The following is a 19,920-nucleotide window of genomic DNA, read 5'->3' as shown; positions in this document are numbered from 1 at the left end:
ATCTGTGTATTTTTTCTAAATAATGGAGTGATTTATACTTGCCATGATGCTTTTTTATTGAGTGTTTCATGTATTTTGCATCTTTTAAGGTCTTTGACCGAAATAAAGATTACTTGACTGACTGACATGCATCATCTTGAAATGGTGAAAATAAATATTGCTACATTACACATGCAGATGTGTTGCTTATTATCCAACTGTCAATTGAATAAGTTCTGAAATAGTTTCGGACTCTGCATTCTTCCTTCCTGTGAGTCTATGTCACTGTTGTGGTCAGTGTTGGTTATGTCCTCATGACATTGCAGACTGCTCTCTGGGAATTCCTCTGGAGGCAATTCAGATAGGTTGTTTAATTTGCAACGGATACAATTGTTGTCACAATATTGGGGCAGAACATTTGTTTACCACCAGACAGCTCTGGCTGACAGAATCTCGAATAGAATAAGCCAAAACACATTTCAGTGATGTCATGCGTCCTCCGTGGCCTGTTTGCTGGGGCCTGAATGTTTGAATGATGTCACCAGCTAAGATCTCAATAAACAACTATGGTCACCTATGATGAAGACGTGAACACAGATTACAGATGTTGCATCTTACATATCATATTCTCCTAGATTTTCATGTGTCCTATATATGGAACAGGAGATCTTGTGTATATACACTACTTTCAATGAGTTGATTGTTTGGTGCCTGTAAATGTGACTCATCTACGCTATGTGGATACTTGGGGAAAGCAGTATTTGGCATCACTGCTTGTCTCTGCATTTAAAGAATAAGTTTCTGTACGTGACTCGTTAGTATGTGGGTTAAATTTGATGTGGGAAGTCAAGTACTCTCTAAGGGCCTGATTCTGATGTGGGTTGGAAAGCTTCCCGACCAAAGCGGTTTGGAAATGGTTTCCGACCCACTCGGATCGGTAGAGTCCGACTGACGGAGTACGATGCATCCGAATCATTCCAGATGCAATTTGGTTGGACTCCTAATTGCATCATAATTGGGCCCTGGTTCTGTAAGACACATTCTCGATCCGATTTGGAGGAGCAAATGCCATTAGGAGGATTTCCTAACCACATCAGAATCAGGCCATAGGTGGGAATGCTTTCCTAACTGCATCAGAATCAGGCCCTAAGTGCTGGAAGCTGGCAATGGTGTGGAAAATTGTCTTCACTATTTTCTGCTGGTACCGGATTTGTTTAATCGCAGGTGCTGTGGTATGATAGAATAAAGTTTGTGCACTCTGTGATAGCCCAACTACTTCATCACATGTGCACAGGTAGGAAGCCTGATGTTAGTTGTTTCAATGCAGAAAGTAATTTTAAATTAGTTAATATTGCATGTGAACTACCTGTTGTAGGCTCAAAGGAAGGTGGAAACATTTTAATTATGCTACTGTTAAATTATACTTTGTTTATTTATTTATTTGTATTTTAGGAGAATTATATAGCGCTAGCTAGACCCTAGAGTATCAGAGCGCTTCACAACATGTACATTTAAGAGCAAAAAGAGGTACAGATACTTGATATAACATGAGGGTTTTGGCTGGGTAATGAAGGCACATAGAAGGGAAGGGGGAAGAGGGAAGCGGGGAGAGTGTAGAATAACTCAAATGAGTCTCTGAGTGGATTCAATGTTCAGTCATGACGGGAGTCCAGAGGAAAAAAAAATTGGGGTTTCTTGGTTTGGGATAGTGTCGTCTGCTATCTGTTCCCTTGTGCTCGTTCGAGGAAGAGGGCTTGGAGTAGGATCTTGAATTTTGGAAAAGTGGGGGATGTCCTGATATGGGGGGGAATGGAGTTCAAGATTTTGGGGGCTTTTCCAGCAAATGTTTTGGTTGCGGTTTTTTTCTTACGTGTTTTCAGCAGGATGAGTAGCATGGTGTTGGAGCTCCTGAGGCTTCTGGACTGGCCGGCCCTTTTGAGTTTGGGGGCTAAGTATTCAGGTTTGCCTGTGTGCAGGGCTTTGTGTGTGAGGCAAGCTGTTCTGAAGCTGGCTCGCAGCTCAATTGGGAGCCATTTAAGTTCTCTGATGGCGGGAGTGATGTGTTAGAATTTCCTGGTTCCAGTGACCATCCTCACTGCTGCGTTGAAGGTTGTCTTCAGGGGGGCGAGGTGTGATACTGCTGTCCCAATTACAGTTGCAATCCCATAGTCAATTCTGGAGAGTACCAGTGCTTGGGTGGCTTGTTGAAGGTCCTTGGGAGGGAGGAAGGGGTTGATTTTGTAAAGTAGTTTCAGGTTGAGAAAGGCCATTTTGGCCGATCTTGAAATATGTTGTTTCTTGTCCAGTTTCGGGTCTAGGGTGATGCCAAGAGATTTTACTGAATCCGCCAGGGCGAGGTTGCTGTTGAGGGAGTCAATGGCTTTGAGCCATTCTTCAATTTAGGGGTTGTCGTTATTGTTGGAGATGAGGAGCACTTCCGTTTTCTCTTGGTTGAGTTTCAGGTGATTATTTGTGAGCCAAAGTTGCACCTCCTTGAGCGTGTTGTTAAGTCTCTGGATGTCATCAATGGAAGTGGTTTCCAGATAAAGTTGCGTGTCGTCGCGTATAAGTGAAAAGAGATGTTGGATTTCCTGAGTAGAGAGGTCAGGGGTTCCATGTAAATGTTGAAAAGCTGAGCGGAAAGCACAGATCCTTGGGGGACACCTCTGATGACGGGGTGGAGGTCGGACTCAAAGTTTATAATTTTGATTTTTTGTGAATGGTTTTGGAGGAAGGAAGAGAACCAGTGTAGGACCGTCTCCTGAAGGCCAGCCCTTTCTTGCAGAGCCTTGATGAGCAAATTGTGGTCAACTGTATTGAACGCGGCCGATAGGCCTAGAAGGATGAGGAGACAGCAATGATCCGAGTCCAGTGATTTGTGGATATCATCTATGACGTTGAGGATTCGGTACTGCAGCCTTTTCTGAAGCCTGATTGATGAGGGTCAAGGAGATTGATATTGTCGAGGTGTTGGGTCAGCTGAGGGAGTACACATCTTTCCAGGATTTTGGAAAGGAGGGTTAGATTCGAGACTGGTCTGAAGTTGTTCAGGTCCTCGGTGTCTAGCCCTGGCTTTTTCAGCAGAGGAGTGACTAGGCCTACTTTGAGGCAGTCTGGAACGCTTCCAGATTTCAGAGAGCTGTTAATGATCTTGCACCATAGTGGGGCTAGGACAAGCTTCTGGTCTTTGGCCAGGTGCGTGGGAAGCTGTTCAAGGGCGTGTGATGAGGATTTAGCATTGGAGATTAATTTAACTATCTCTACTTACTGGATGGGGATGAAGGAGGACCAGTATTTTGTGGGCATCAAGGATTCGCTCTCATGGTTTTTAGACGCCAAGTTCACTATGGAGGGGGGAGCTTTGAGCCAAGCGAGAGATCTATCATGGCAATTTTCTCATTGAAAAAGTTGGCAAAGTTGTCGCAGCGTTCTTGGGATGCAAGTGTTGTCTGTGATGAAGGCAATGTCTATATCATGGGAGAGGAAGGTTTCTGCAAGTTCGGTTGCGTGTTTGGTGGCAGATCTGCCGTTAAGGAGCATCCAGTTGATGGGGGACCCTTCTTTGTTCCTGTTTTCCGAGGAATGTGCTCTCGGAAAGCCGGCTAGGTGAGCTGGGGATCTGGGTAATCTCAGGGGAGGGTGATTATTTCTAAATCCTGTGATTACTTGTATCTTGGATTTGGGGGAGGAATTCACAGGGGGGTCTTAGGATGTGACTAGGTGCGTCACTTCCGGAGGTGAAAGTGGGGATGCTGTTCTTCTGGGTCTTTCGCAGCGCTTATCTTTCACCTTCGTGTTGGACCAGGGTTCTGGGACCTGGGATCTGGGAGGGATGAGAGGCTCGAAGGAGGATGGTGCCTTGTCGTGAATGGAATGTGTGGGAGTAAATTGCGCGGTGGGGGTCAGGATGGGCTTTTGAGTACTGGCCAGGATTGATAGGGTTTCGTTCAGACCTCGGATCAGGGTTTCAAGCTGCATTACTAGGTGGAAGAGGCGTTGTGACGTGATGTCCAGGGAAGGTGGGATAGTATCTGGGGCAGCATTGCCCTTGGGGGTGGGGGGGGGAGGGGGAGTCCAAGAGGGAAGGGAGGGAGTTAGGGGCAGCTTTGCTCTTGGGGGATGAGGGTGGGGCTGGGGCAGCGTTGCCCATGGGGGATGGGGGAGGTTCCCAGTCGTGACCGTTGTTGAGGGACGGGAGGGTGACCCAGTCCTGATGGTTAATGCGGGGGGAGCTGTCTGGATTGAGAGTGGGAGGGCTCATGGGCCAGGGGAATGTCTGCTCCAGTCAGGCGATGTCTCTCATGTGGTGGGGGAGCGGCGTGTAGTTGGGTGGAGGCTGTGCTTGTGGGAAGTGTTCAGACCCAGATTTCAGGGAGGGAGTGTGGGAGTTAGGGGGGTACGTTGACTCCATGAGTGAGTATGAACTTTATTCATTGGTGGAGAAATGCAGTGGGTGTCACAGGATAGTGGAGAGGGGGTCTTGAAGCGGAGGAGAGGGGGGTCCCGAGCCTCCTCTGTCTAGGAAGGCTCACAGGGGGGAGGGGTGATGTCGCTCTGGTTTGAGTGGAGCTCACGGGGAGTTTTTTAGGTAGAGGAAGAGGGAGTCAAAGACCTCCAAGTTAACGCTCTTGGCCTGAATCAGGACAGTGCCATTAGCGTAGATGGTTATGGAGATGTTACTGCTCATCGTCACGTGGTTCGAGAGAGAGGTCATCATTTTGCGACTATGGGAGATGATGGTGGTTTTGGAGATGGAGAGATGGGTTTTCAGGATGCTGTACCAGTTATCAGGTCTATCAGTGTGGAAGATGAGGTCCATTTCTATCTGACCTCTAGAGGAGTAGTGGTTAGTGTCTACGAAGAGTATCTCATGGTGTTGTCTAATAGGTCTGTGTTTGAAGTGTTTCTTCGCTTTACTAGAGAGGTAAGGGGGGGAAAGCGATTGCGAAGGAGTTTGGTCCATGGGGTGTCAGGTAGTTAGTTGTTTGAGGGGCGGCAATTAGTTGCGTGACCAGTGGCATTTTGCCACTGGATGAGCGGGAGGTGGGTACTCTCCGAAGAGTAGTAGGGAGGGATGTCGTGCGGTGGTGAGAGTGTGGTCAGGTCAGGAGGGAGGGTGATGGGGGGCAACGGGGAAGATGTCTCTAGGAGGGGAAGGGAGGGAGGCGTGAGAGGGGGGTATGCGGGGGAGAGCTCCTTTGGGCTAGGGTATTGGGGTCGATGCCGTCCTGATCTCCTCAAGCTGGGGCCTGTATCATTTAATCAACTGGTGCAGGGGCCTATAACTTTGCGGAAGTCACTGTATGTGAAAGAGACGCCTCTGGCTGGGTATGTGGATCAGAGAGTTCGTTCTCAGGCGTTGAGAGGGCGCGTCTCGAGGTCGCGAAGAAGAGGTAGTGACTCAAGCCTTTCCTTTTTACTGACCTTGCCTCTGCTGATGGGATCCAGTAGAGATCCAGTAAGCCGCGCCCTATGCACTCTTGTTATCGGCGGCCATTAATGGGTCAGGCAGCAGGGGCTGACCTTGCTAACTGCACTCTCTTTCCAAAGTCACTTTCACCACGTGCCTCTGTCTCTGTCATTTGAACACCTGTCTCTTTAAGGAACAAGGTTCTCAATACAGGCAAATTGTGAATGCGATAGGCAGTGCTGTGCACGACTCCAGGGTCCTGCCGTCTGTCTATGGGTTACTGGGGGGTGTATCCTTGGGTATTCCAGTGGCAGCTTCACTTTATTGATTTATGCCCTGGACAGCTTTCTCTTTTGTTCTTTCCTGGTCAATTACAGTATTCACAGTCTCTATCAGTGCAGTGTTTCTGGAACAATTGAGTGCCATTTTAGAACTAGATTTTTTTCTGTGCAAAGTTGTCTTAATTAGTGTTGGTGCCTATTTTTGCTTCTTTACATCATTTTAGTAGTATGGGTTTGCTTTGATGGCTAGAGGGGTTTGCAGTGCTTCTGTCCTGTAACACCCACCCTAAATGTATTGTCGCACATGTCACACCGTGCTGGTGCATCACATGGGTCTACTTATGCAGCAAACATCCTTTTGCAATTAAAAGTTTATCAAAGCAGTTGTTTGCGCTGCATTGTGCTGCTTTTGCCTCACACAAGCCCCACTGCTCTACCTTCCTAAATCAAGACCTCGGAGTATTTGCAGATCACGCCTATCATAACTAAAAGCATTCACGTTCACATATTGATTATTTTGATTCAGGATAATGATTATAAAACGCTTATTTAATGTAAAAACTTAAATTCAATTGTGACATTTCCTGAAACGGATGGAAATGATAAATACGCTTACAAGCTGTCAAGTAGATACACATTTACAAGGAAAATGTTCAAACTCAGAAAATCTACCTGTGTGCAACACCAATTTTCAGCCACAGGTCCACCGGATATCTTTGGAGAAGAGAAATGTGTTGGCACCATTGGCAGCCTCCTTACTGCATGGTCATGATAGCAAAGCTAACTTCGGACTTCAGAACCCCGCCTAAAAAGACATCAATTGCATTGCTCTATTAATAAATTACTTGTATAGAAATGATTATGTAATGTGAAAGAAATACATTATATTGAATTACAATTCGCATGCTACTGGAATCAATGACAGAACATCGATGCCGACCGCTGTTAAAAAGCGCTGCCTTTCTTATGGTCCCTTTCACTCCGATATCAGCACCTAAGGGAAATCCTTTCGGATCTTCTCAAACCAATCTCTTTTCCTCAGAACTGTCCCGACAGTTAAAAGACTGGTCTGTGTATCTGACTTTGAAAACGTGGTGTCTTCATTTTCAATGCAGTAAAAAAGTGCATTGCGATTTTTATTGATTATTACAATTCGCACTGCAATTATTGCAATATCTTGTAAAAAAATCGAGGGAAAGGCGCCAGTCAAAGGCCATTCTCACTTTAAGGTTGCAAGGGAATTCACAAATGCTTAGCATCTGCAACGTCTTCTGCAATAACTAAGCATAGAAAGGGCTGCAGTAAAGAATTGAAAGTGTGGGGTCAAAAGGTTTCCAGCTTATACTCTGCATGGATAGGCTTGGGAGGAGTATCCATAGCCAACTGCACTCTCTTTCCAAAGTCACTTTCACCACGTGCCTCTGTCTCTGTCATTTGAACACCTGTCTCTTTAAGGCACAAGGGGCCAGATGTAGGTAATTCTATTTTACCGACTCATAAATACCGAATTTTACCGATTCAGTATTTATGAATCGGTAAAATAGAAGGTGGGAGATGTAGGTAAATTCGGTAATTAAATCTGTAAAAATCGGTATTGCCCATTGATTCCTATGGGCCTTGAAGCCCATAGGAATCAATGGGCAATACCGAATCGGTATTTACCGATTCGGTAAATACCGTTTTCAGCAAGGGTGCAGGGGGTGGCACTTTGACACCCTCTAGCACCCCAAATACAGGCATGTGTGCCATGTGGCACACAGACATGCCCTAAGGGCATGTCTGTCTGTCACATGGCATAGGTGTGCATGCACACTTGTGCAAGCACACCAGGATTCGGTATTTTACCACCCAATTGGATTGAGTGGTAAAATACCGAATCTGTAAGGTCTTTGGGACTCAGAAGAGTCCCACCTACATCTAGAATTTACCGAATCGGTAAAAATACCGAATCGGTATTTTACCGATTCGGTAAATTTACCGATTCGGTAATTTTACCGAATCTGTAAAATTGGCCCCCTACATGCCAATTCTTAAATACCGGTCGGTAACGGCCGAAATCGGCCGTTACCGACCGGTATTTGGGCTCCTACATCTGGCCCAAGGTTCTCAATACAGGCAAATTGTGAATGCGATAGGCAGTGCTTTGCACGACTTCATTCCAGCACTCACTAGTTTTCATAGAGCCTCAAAGTGATTCCTACCTCGTTAATATTTACGAGGCTGTGGATTAAAAAAAAATAAACAATCACTGGCAAAGCCAAGCAGTCTGCCCTTTTACATAGCTTTATTTCCTCTAAAAATTACTAGATGTCCTTCTCTACTCAGAAGTAAGAACATGAAGTGTTTAACAACAATGCAGCCCTTCAACAATTTAGTAGATGTCCCTCTCAAGTCAGAAGCAACTGCTTATCAATTCAGTCACAAATCTGCAATAACTCACTCTGATCCTAAATGCCTCTCAAGTAAGATGCAACTGCTTCAAGTATCCTTCATAAAATTGTGGCTTCAAATTACAAATGTGCATATCTCATACCAGCAGACTTCCCTTATAAATACTGAAGCACCCATTGGCCTTACTTTTCATAGACTTGGACAAGCTCTTAGACTCTTTAACTGAGCGCAGTTCAGGAGAAAACTGGTCTAGGGTCTCATTTCCGAAAACGTGCTAACCTCTACTCTCGCCCGTGGGCACAGGCTCAGATAAATAGGACACTTTCAGCCCCATTCCTGGTCAGTGGGTGCACCAGGCAGGGCTCCACTCTCCCGTTTTCCCTTGCTATAGAACCCTTGGCACCTATTATCCGGTGTAAAGCGCAAATTTAGGGATGGGCATGGTACCGCCGGGCCAGAGGATTATATTTTGCTATACGCTAACGATGTACGCATTTTCCTAGGAGATCCACAGTACTCAGGCCCAAGATGCTTGGAAATACTGGACCTTTATGAAGAGGCCTCAGGGCTCCACATCAGCAAGGCAAAGTCCCTGGTGATACCAGATACAGAGGACTCGAATGCCAGCCTATGGAACACTATCATCCTCGTACGTCGTCTTCCTTTTCAGCACCTGTGCAGTCATGTTTCCACGCTCCAGGAAAGGAATTGGACCCGTAACCTGCCCCCCCTCCTTACTTATATGAAACCAGGCCTACAGAAGAGCTGTCTCACTTCACTCGATGGGATGGATGGCCCTCTTTAAAATGTGTGCAGTCCCCACCCCCCCTCCACAAGACTTTAGGGGTGCCAGGGACCACATTGTAGGAAAGTACCCCTTTGGTCATGGTTACCCTTTACTATGTGCCCGACTGTGATGCATCTTTGACAGAGTGCGCACTGGGTTCCTGCTAACCAGGCTACTAGTGCGTGTTCTTTCTAAAACCTGTACCTTTGTTTCTACAATTGGCACACCTCTGGCACACATACAAGTCCCTTGTAAAAGGTATCAATGGTACCAAGTGCCTTGCGACCAGAGAGGGTCTCTAAGGGCTTCAGCATGTATTAGAACATTGGGAGCGCCATTGAAGAGAATGGGGTGCTCCCTGCTTCTAAGGGCCGGTAAAGGCCCGCAGAGCAACATCCCTCTAGGAGCTCGAGGAGATTTAAATCCCCTCGGGCTTCAAGAAGCCTTTGTTTTATTTGTTAGAACATTCTGCCCTCTAGTGGCAAAATGTTCTAATAGCCTTGTAGCCCTTCGTAGCAGGGCTATACCGGCTATTAAAGTCTCGGCCCTTGTTAAAGTCCCTCGCCTTCGGCTCAGGTCTTTAACGCGGGAGCAGGCCTACTACGGTGGGCTATAAGGCTATACTATGCCACCCTAAGAGATTTCTCATTAAACACAGGCATACAGCCACAGCAGCCAGCGTGTTCTGGTGCAGATAAAAGTGTGGAGTCGACCTGGCACATCTCCTTGTGTGCCAGACCTATCAGCACTGTGAGAGGTATAAGTTAGTCAACCCGACATCAGGCCTTACAGCCCAAAGGCAGATTGCACTTTACCTCTTGTAAGGGCATAACTGCATAAGCAGCTATGCCCCTAGCGTCTAAATTTGTTCTTAGACAATATAAGTGCATAGTGAAGTGCATGTGCTGGGAGACTGCCACTATGAGTTCCACAGCTCCATGATGGCTTCACCAAAGGACAACCTGAGCCACTGGGCCTTGGAGAGATCAACTTACGGTCTCCCTGCATCCTTTATTGTATCGCAGTGGTATGAAAACAAAACCCATGTCCTCTACCAAAGGCAATCATTGTGGCTAAGTTAGGCTTTTGAAATAATTATACCTCGTAATTAAGGTTAATACCCAAAATTCCAATTAAACCTGACCAACTAACTAACTCAGCATAGTGGTACAGTCTGTCCATCTAGCAAGAGCATCATCCTTCTCTGCGCTGTTAATCTCCACATTCCACTAAAAATAACTCATGGCTAATGGAACATATGTAGAATTCTTGATGCTCACATGTGAGTAATGGAAACATCCGTCTAAATAAAGGGAGCCACTATCAGCAATCTTTACTATGATTGCGGATATTGCAGGGGCAGGGTACGGAAAAAGGGAGCAGGCCTCCCCCTAACTCCCTGGGTGACTTCCGGCAAGTGATGAAGGCCTGGACTTGCTGAACAGGGGTTGGTCAGAATGACTGTGGTAGCAGGGATTGGTATAGTCAATTAGAGTGGACAGTTAGGATGAGGTCTTCTTTTGGTTAGTACACACAGGCCAGCTGGAGTAGGTAGGGTGTGGCAGGTAATTTTATTTCAGCAGACGGTTTTATTTTGGAGATTTAGTAGTGAGGTATTGCTAGACTGGGGATGTAGCAAATGCTAACATTTTGGAGGTCCTTCAGTTGCTGACATACACTTCGGACCAACCTTTTGATGCCAGGCATCTTGGACCAGTCTTGGGTGCTGAGGTTGTAGTGTAGTTCCTATTATCCCAATAGGCTCTGCGCATTGGAATAATATCTTCAATAGTATAGACGTAGGACTGTGGTTAACTAGGTCTTCTACTGACGATATTAGACTTAAAGTTATGTATGCCAGCTAGCTCAGAGTTCACTAGAAACTTTCTCGAATAGGCAAGGAGGAGTTTAACCTCCCTGGATAGACAAGAAGGGATTTAGTTTCTGACAACCATAGAACATGACAACTTTGCTCTCCCCTAATCAAGAGTATATCTCTAGAGTCGTGTGAAAACAAAAGACAACTATTTTACTCAGTCAGTACGTGCATTCTTAGTTTCACCAGGTTGTAGAGAAATAAGAGATGGGCGTGGTTCAATAAAAGATGTTATTTATTGATCAGTCTCTTTTCTCATACAAGAGAAATGAATCGCTATTATTGCAATACTTATAGTTAAGTAAAGTGCATACAGTAAAAACAGAATTATAAAATAATACTGTAAAAGCATTTATATGGTTTCTTAGCCATATGATACTTAAAATGGATAAAAGATATACATACATATATACATTGACTAATCGTACTCAACTGGTGCTTCTAACTACGCATACCCCAGTGTACCTGACCTAAGCCTAATACTTGGGCGGTAGTAAGAAGCAGTTTAAGTTGAGTTTGTTTTGCCAAGGATCTGACTCAAGAATTCTCTGTAAGGGGTTAGTCAGTTCAGTACCTGGGATTTAGAAGGCTGGAGGGTTGGTATCTCTGTCACAGGACTCGATATCCCAGTTACCCGCGAGGGCGGCTGGAAACGCCGGAGGCTGGATTTCTCGGCAGGAGAAAAGGCAGCGTCTCTCTCAGCGCGTCAAAAGGGAGGGGCAGCGTCCGTGGGCTTTTCTGCATCAGCTGGGCTCTCCGGCAAGTAGCACTGCTCCAAGCTCGTCACCACCGTGTCTCTGCTTAGGGCAGCGTTGGTATATTTATACCTGAAAGGTGCCGAGTTTGACGTAAGGATGGACATAAGGACGTCAGTAAGAATGTCATAAGGACTGGTCGTTCTTACATTCTTTGCAGGAGTTCGAGCGAAATCAAAACAATAGCTGCGGGGGATTTCCCAGGTCTGCTGGAGGTTTGATTTCTTTTGAGAACTCGGTGTGTTTTCTAGGGGGCAGGAGGGATAGTGCTTGCTTAATGTGACAGCATGCGCTATGACCTAATCTGAAAACGGGTTTCTGTGCCGGTGTATGGACATTAGGGAATTAATAACCGGACATGGGTCAGAAATAGGAGTATCAATATAGGTACCTAGATAAACACACTACACCCACTCCACGAATTTATGTACATATTTACTAAACTAAGCAATAGTAAACATAACTAACAGTGCATGTGTATACCGAACCACCCCAAAAATAATTTTGTTTGTTTTGAAAAATGGCTTATGCAAAATGCACGAAATGAGTATAGGTACTGTATGCATTCAAGCAGTATAATCATTCAAAAAAGGAGATGCACATTTTATATCAGCATGAATGATTTGCGAAATTACACATGAAATGGCTCTTGATACAGAAAAAAAATTGCGAGACCATCTCATCACATATAAACACAATTAATTGCATATAAACTAGAGGTTGAGGTAATTTAATGTCTCTAGAGAATTCCTAAAAATAGAAGCTCTGTTCTCTAAGAATAGTTTTACTTTAAGCAGAAGATAAGTACCAAAAAGGTAAATATTTTGGAATTGGAAAAAAGTTTTCGCTTTTCAGGGGAGAAAAAAAATAGTTCACAGTCACTTTGTTTTCAAAAGACTGAAGGCCAATTTTAGAGTTCAGGGAACGCCGTGTACAAGTTTGCTTAAAGTTATTTTCTCTGTTCCGGTGAAAACATCATTTCTGACAGACTCTCGCAAAAACAGTCTACAGCTTCTGGTGAAAGTTCGACTAGGTTAGAAAATGTCGCTACCATGCAGTCATGCGCATAATTGCTTTCAATGATGGTTCGATCAGAACTGCTTACAGAAGGTCGTACCTGGTCGATGCTGCTTTCATCTTGTACTTCACTACCCTTCAATCGTAGTGGTGAAGTCTCCACAAATGCCGTCATCAGGATAGGTAGCCGCTGAGGACAGCGCAATGCATGAGCCTTTACTGGACCCAACAAAGTATCTGCATCCAATGGTACTTCCGATTGTAGTGTAAGACAGGTGTCCAACACGCATTCTTCTCCACATAGCATGCACCTTAATACAGGCATAACACAATTCTGCCAGATGGGTCTGAATGAAAGAAACCAGGTCATATTTAGATCTCGTAGCCGGGCTAAGCCAAGGACTTTAGATATGCGGTCACGGTAGCGGATAGCTAGGATCGTTTCTTCCATTGTTGCTGGAGTCTTGTCTGTGACATGGCTTGCCATAACGAAGCAAGAGTAGCAAGAATAAAATGCCTGCTACGAGTCCCAACAGGAGTGGAAGTCCGCCAAAGATGGAATGGACGAAATTTGGAAAAATAACCAGGATCGCTTTGAATGGTGTTGAAGCTCCTGAAAAAACTGTCTTAAATACACTTGCGATACCACTTGTATCAGAAATATTTAAGATTTCGTTCAGCATTTCTGCGAAGTGTAGGGGGCAATTTGTTGATAACATTGAATGAATCTCTGCCGTTGTCCTTGCAACTTGGAGATCATACGTTTCTTTTGATGACGTCAACTGGGTTGGCGTCTGTAGAAGCACAGTCTTCATTCTGCTTAAAGTATCAATTCGAATAGAAGAGATTTTTAAACTGGGCCATAACCTTCCCTCCCTGTCTGGAGCATCATTTGGGAACAATACTCTTTCACAGCACATGACCCTGGAAGTCACGCTTACAAGATAAGGTTTTCCTGGCAGCAAGCCACAACATCTGTGATCTACAATTAGAATGTAACTCCCGTTCGTAAGTCTTCTAAATAATGGTTCTATTTGTGTTGCAGGTGTGCCTAACTGGTGACATGAAAGGTTATTTGAAGTCCCTTCACAGGCCCCATGCAAACTAATACCCTGACACAGAAGTATGCCACTTAGTGATTTTTCACAATTATCACCACTAAGAAATACACTCTGTCCGTTATTACTGACACATGTGTGTGTATAGGGCAAGTTCCATGTGGACTTAATGTATCCTTTACCCAACCTTTCATACTGGCCTGCCTGTATATATTTTTGGCAGTATTGAAACTGGAAAGTTGTTATCGGAATATTTATTATCCCATGTATTATCCATTCAATGACAGGTCGTTCTGACATTGTCAATGGTAATCTCTCAAGTTTTTCAATGCTCAGAATTGTATAGTCAGCACCCTTTTGTGCCAAACTGATTTGTTTATCAGTAAGGTTAAAGATATTAAACAGTGACGTTGTGTTGATTAAACGCCAAGGCACATAGCCTGAACGCAGATTTTGTAACGTCCAGCCAAGCTGTACAATAGAACGTAATTGAGACTGACCGTGTTGCAACATCAGTAAGTCTTGTTCTATTATATCGATTGCAAAAGATACAATACTGTCCAGTGAATATATTCTGGAAGACTGAGTCATTAACCCATTGTCTACAACAGAAAGTGATTTTTCCAAATGAACACGGTCAATTTCCCGTATTTTTTCTGCTGTCTCAATTTGAGTTACTTTCCAAGCTTCGTTGTAAGCTGCATATATAGAGGCCGCTATGAAACGTTTTTGACGCTGTTTGCGTGGTCCCATGATGAAATCACGCAAGTCAGCACCTTCTTTAAGTAAAGTTAAATGTTGCTTAATTTCTGACAGTGTGGATGTATGTAGCCATTGAAGGCAGAGTTTCCCCACACTATAAGTAGTTACAATCCCTGGATGTTGTCTCTGGGAGTATCTCGGGTCTGGCCTGGTCAATGTGAACCCCTGTATTTTGTTCAGGAATCTGTCTTGACAGTTATTTGTGTCTGTGGGCCAGATCAACCATTGTTTCCAATCAGCATGTGTTCTGTTTTGGTTTAAAATATGGGATACGTCTATCTCAACATCCGTAGTGCTATTACTGTTAGGTGTTGGTTTTGGAATAGACGGTTTGTTTAAGTCTTTAATTTTGGCTAGGCCAAGACAGGTTGTTTGTTGAATTGTATCATTTAAAAATATAATTTGTTCTGGGATCATGCAGGCTCTAAATAATGATTCTATACCTTGCACTTGCCAATCTTTTGTGCCCCAGATCGTTTTTGTTTCAATGTTATTTTTCCATAAATCAAAACCGAATGTATTCATTTTTTCAAAATATAAGTCTGAATATATCAATTTTGTGTTTGTAAGCATGGTTTTCACTCCTGTCTTATTTACCAATTTGAAATAAAATGATTCTGCATTACTTGTGTTGAACCCTGAAAAGTATGAATATTTATCAAAAAATGTCTTTGAACTGCCTTTTGGTGGAGTTGCACAATGTTCCCATTGGTTAAAATTTAAACCATTTCTAGGTTGAGTAGATTTATGCAGATAATGGTTACCATAATGGTTGTAACAAAACATTTGATCGTAATTAGATGAACCTTGCAAATAATCATGTTCTGTAAATTTAGCTGACATTACTAGATCAGACATCACATCATTAATACTTTCAAAGTCCCAATCATCAGCAAACATGCTTGGTTTTACAAAGTCACTTAATGAAATCTTGAATTGATAAGGATACTTCAGGAGCTCAACCGGACGATAGATTTCGTAATCAGTTTTGTCCCATGCTACCCCACCGGGTATAGGATTGGCTGTGAAGTTTACTGAAGAAAGTTCTCTTTTCTCGATGTGTGAAGACTTGTGTGGTTTCAGGACCAAGTTGATATTCTGACTTGCTGTGTCCATTTGTAGTGTAGTTCCTATCTTCCCAATAGGCTCTGCGCTTTGGAATAATACCTACAGCAGTAAAGGCCTAGGCCAGACGTTAACTAGGTCTACTACTGTCGATACTAGACTTAAGTTTTGGGTTTGCCAGCGTAGCTCAGAGTTCGCTAGAAACTTTCTCGAATGTTCAAGGAGGAATTAACTTCCCTGATTAGACAAGAAGGGATTTAGTTTCTGACAACCATAGAACATGACAACTTTGCTCTCCCCTAATCAAGAGTCAATCTCGAGAGTCGTGTGAACAAAAGGCAAATTATTTTACTCAGTCAGTACGTGCATTTCTTAGTCTCATCAGAATGTAGAGAAAAGGAAGAGACGGGCGTGTTCAATAAAAAGGTGTTATTTATTGATCAGTCTCTTTTCTCATACAAGAGAAATGGATCGATATTATTGCAATACTTATAGTTAAGTAAAGTGCATACATTAAAAGCAATAGTATAAAATAATACTGTAAAAACATTGATATGGTTTCTAAGCCATATGATGTTTAAAATGAATAAAATATATTTACATACACATATACATTTGACTAAACGTACTCAACTGGTGTTTCTAAATACGCCTACCCCGTGTACCTGACCTAAGCCTAATACGTGGGCGGGAATAGAAAGTTACAGTTTAAGTTAAGTTTGTTTTTGCCAAGTGAATAACTAAAGAATTCTCTGTGAGGGGTTATTCAGTTCTGTACCTGGAAGTTAGGATGAATGAGGAATGGTATCTCTCTCTCTGGTCTCGATATTCCAGGCTGCCTGCGAGGGCTACCCGGAAACGCCGGTGCTGGATTCTCGGCAGGAGAAAGCAGCTTCTCTCAGCGCGTCAGGAAGGCGGGGCTGCTGCCAGCGGGGTCTGCTCTGCTCTCGGCTTCGGCAAGTATGGCTGCTCCGTCTCGTCACCACGCGTGTGTGTGCATAGGGCAAGATCGGTAATATTTATACCTTTAAGGTGCCGAGATTGACGTAAGGATGGACATAGAAACGTCAATAAAGATGTCATACGATTTGCTCGTTAGCACATTCTTTTACTAAAGTTCTCGGTGAAATCAAAACAATGGCCGCAGGGTTTTGCCCAGGTTGTCATAGGTTTGATTTGTTATGAGAACTCCGTATGCCTTATCAGGGGCTGGAGGAATATCGCTTGTCTAATTAGATCGCAAGCGTTATGACCTAATCAGATAACACGTTCCTGTGCCGTAGTGTGACTGCGTCAGATAACGGTATCTGCATCATGGGGAATTTCTGCCTCATGGGCTGACTGCTAGTTAACTTGTTGGTTTGTTTAACTAGAATAGGGTCAGGAATAGGGGGATCGATTCAGAACCGATAGGAATACATGACACCCACTCCACGCTAACTATGGACATATTTACTAATCTAGGCATAGTATAACATAGTACAACATACTATAGAGTAGTGTGTATACCTTACCACCCCAAAATACATAAATGCATTTTGAAATTTTCAAATATACTGAAAAAAATTGCAGACATATATATATGGTATGCACTCAAGCTGTAGAAAAATGCCAAAGTAATCGCATTTGTATACATTATTGCTTATTTGGTATATGAGAATTACACATGAAATGATTTCTTACAGAAAAAAGTTTCGAGACCATTCCATCACAGAATAAAATATTTATGAACATACCAGCGGGCAGCTAATGTCTATAAGCTATGTCTATAAGCTATCTAAAATTTAGAAACCTTAGTTCTTTAAGAATAGTTCTTACTTTAAGCAGAAGATAGTGTCCCGAAAAATATGCAAAAATATTTTGGGGCTGCTGGAAAAACTGCTGTCCGTGAACTGGAGCTAAAATGTTCATGTGACTTTATTTTTAAAGTTGAAGGCCGAATTCAGGGAACGCCGTGTGCGAGCTTGCTCAAAAGTTTCTATTTCTGTTCGGGTGAGAACATCATATCATTTAGGCTTTCGAAAAAACTGTCAACAGCTTCCTGGGAAAGTTCCACTAACTCGGAAATAGGTGTAATCATGCATTCTTGCGCATGATTGTCTCCATTGACATTCTGATTTGCATTACTGACAGAAGGTCGTACCTGTTCGATGCTGCTTTCATCTTGAACTTCACTACCCATCAATCGTAGTGGTGAAGCTTCCACGAATGCCGTCATCAGGATTGGTAGCCTTTGAGGGCAGCACAAAGCATGAACCTTGATCGGGCTCAACAATGTTTCTGCATCCATCGGCGCATCCGATTGTAGCGTCAGACAGGTGTCTAACACGCATTCTTCTCCGCAAAGCAGACACCTCAATACAGGTAAAACACATCTTTGCCACATTGGTCGAAATGATAGAAACCAAGTCATGTTCAGGTCTCTAAGCCGGGAGAGTCCCAGGATCTTTGATATCCGGTCCCGGTATCCAATGGCTAGGATTGTTTCTTCCCTTGTCGCAAGAGTTTTGTCTGTGACATGGGTTGCCATAACGAAAAATAAGGACTAAGAATAGGATTCCTGCAATTAGTCCCAGGATCAGGGGAAGTCCGCCAAAAATCGAATGGACGAAATCTGGAAAAATACCCAGTATGGCTTTGAATGGTGTTAATGCCATCGAAAATACTGTCTTAAATACCTTTGAGACCCCATTGGTATCAGAAATATTTAAGATTTCATTCAGGATTTCCGCGAAATGTACGGGGGAATTAGTTGATAATAATGTATGTATCTCTGCAGTCGTCCTTGCGACTTGTAGATCATACGTTTCTTTTGATGACGAGAGCCTGGTAGGCGTCTGAAGAAGGACTGTTTTCATTCTGCTTAAAGTATCTATTCGAATAGAAGTAATTTTCAAATCGGGCCATGCCCTTGCCTCCCTGTCTGGGAAGGAGCTGGGGAACAATGTGCGTCCACAGCACTTGACCTTCGCAGTAGTAGTTACTAGATAAGGAGTCCCGGGCATAAGACTACAACATCTGCGGTCTACAATAAGAATGTAACTCCCATTATAGAGTCTTTGAAAGAATGGTTCTATTTCTGTTGCAGGTGCGCCTTGCTGGTGACATGAAAGGTTGTATGAATTCCCTTCACAGGCTCCATGCAAACTAATTCCGTTACACAGAAGCGTGCCGCTTAGTGACATCTCACAATTGTTGCCACTAAGAAACACTTTCTGTCCTTTATTACTGACACATGCATGTGAATAGGGCAGGTTCCAAGTTGTTTTAAGGTACCCCTTTGCCAATTTCTCGTACATGCCAGCCTGTATATATTTTTGGCAGTATTGAAACCTGAAGGTTGAGATTGGAATATTTATGATTCCGTGTATTATCCATTCACTGACAGGTCGTTCTGACATTGTCATTGGTAATCTTTCTAGTTTTTCAATGCTCAAGATTGTATAATCAGCACCCTTTTGCGCCATACCGATTTGTCTATCAGTAAGGTTAAAGATTTGGAATAGTGACGTTGTATTGATTAAACGCCAAGGCACATAGCCTGAACGCAGATTTTGTAACGTCCAGCCAAGCTGTACAATAGAACGCAATTGTGACTGACCATGTTGTAATAACAGTAAGTCTTGCAATAATATATCGATTGCTGACGACACAATGCTGTCCAATGAAAAAATTCTGGAGGACAGAGTCATTAACCCATTGTCCACTACAGAAAGTGATTTTTCCAAATTAATACGGTCAATTTCCCGTATTCTCTCTGCTGTTTCAATTTGAGTAACCTTCCAGGCCTCATTGTATGCTGCATATACAGAGGCTGCTATGAAACGTTTTTGACGCTGTTTGCGTGGTCCCAAAGTGAAATCACGCAAGTCAGCACCATCAGTAAGTAAAGTTAGGTGTTGCTTAATTTCAGCCAGTGTGGAAGTTTGTAGCCATTGAAGGCATAATTTGCCCACACTGTAGGTGGTAATTATCCCTGGGTGATGTCTTTGGGGATATCTAGGGTCTGGCCTGTTCATTTTGAAACCCTGTGTTTTGTTCAGGAATCTGTCTTGACAGTTATTAGTATCTGTGGGCCAGATCAACCACTGTTTCCAATTTGGATGTGTTCTGTTTTGGTTTAATATATGGTTTACATCTATCTCTTCATCTGTATCAGAGTTATTGCTAAACATTGTTGGCTTTGGAATAGACGGTTTATTTAAATCTTTGATTTTGGCTAAGCCAAGACAGGTGGTCTGTTGAACAGTGTCATTTAAAAATATCATTTGTTCTGGGATCATGCAGGCTCTAAACAAAGCTTCTATACCCTGTACTTGCCAATCTTTTGTACCCCAAACACTTTTCAATTCAACATTTTTGTCCCAATAATCAAATCCAAAAGTATTCATTTGTTCAAAAAATGAGTCTGAATATAACAATTTTGTGTTGGTTATCATGGTTTTGGTTCCTGTCTTGTTTGACAATTTAAAATAAAATGCTTCAGCATTACTTGTGTTAAAACCTGAAAAATATGAATATTTGTCGTAAACGGTTCTT

At 43.3% G+C, this 19,920-nt stretch overlaps 1 long non-coding RNA gene across 1 annotated transcript in view; it reads right to left on the bottom strand.

Annotated features, from left to right (window-relative positions):
• LOC144825097 (uncharacterized) overlaps nucleotides 1-19,920 on the bottom strand; it is an 81,526-nt gene that overhangs the window by 13,352 nt on the left and 48,254 nt on the right. The window contains exon 2 of the long non-coding RNA XR_013609266.1: nucleotides 6,343-6,475. This is a non-coding gene — a long non-coding RNA (uncharacterized LOC144825097). The remainder of the gene's footprint in view (nucleotides 1-6,342; nucleotides 6,476-19,920) is intronic.

The sequence above is a fragment of the Lissotriton helveticus genome, chromosome 3_1 (assembly GCF_964261635.1).
Source record: "Lissotriton helveticus chromosome 3_1, aLisHel1.1, whole genome shotgun sequence".
NCBI lineage: Eukaryota > Metazoa > Chordata > Amphibia > Caudata > Salamandridae > Lissotriton > Lissotriton helveticus.
The sequence above is the reverse complement of the archived record's forward strand: the minus strand, read 5'-3'. Positions and strand labels throughout refer to the sequence as shown.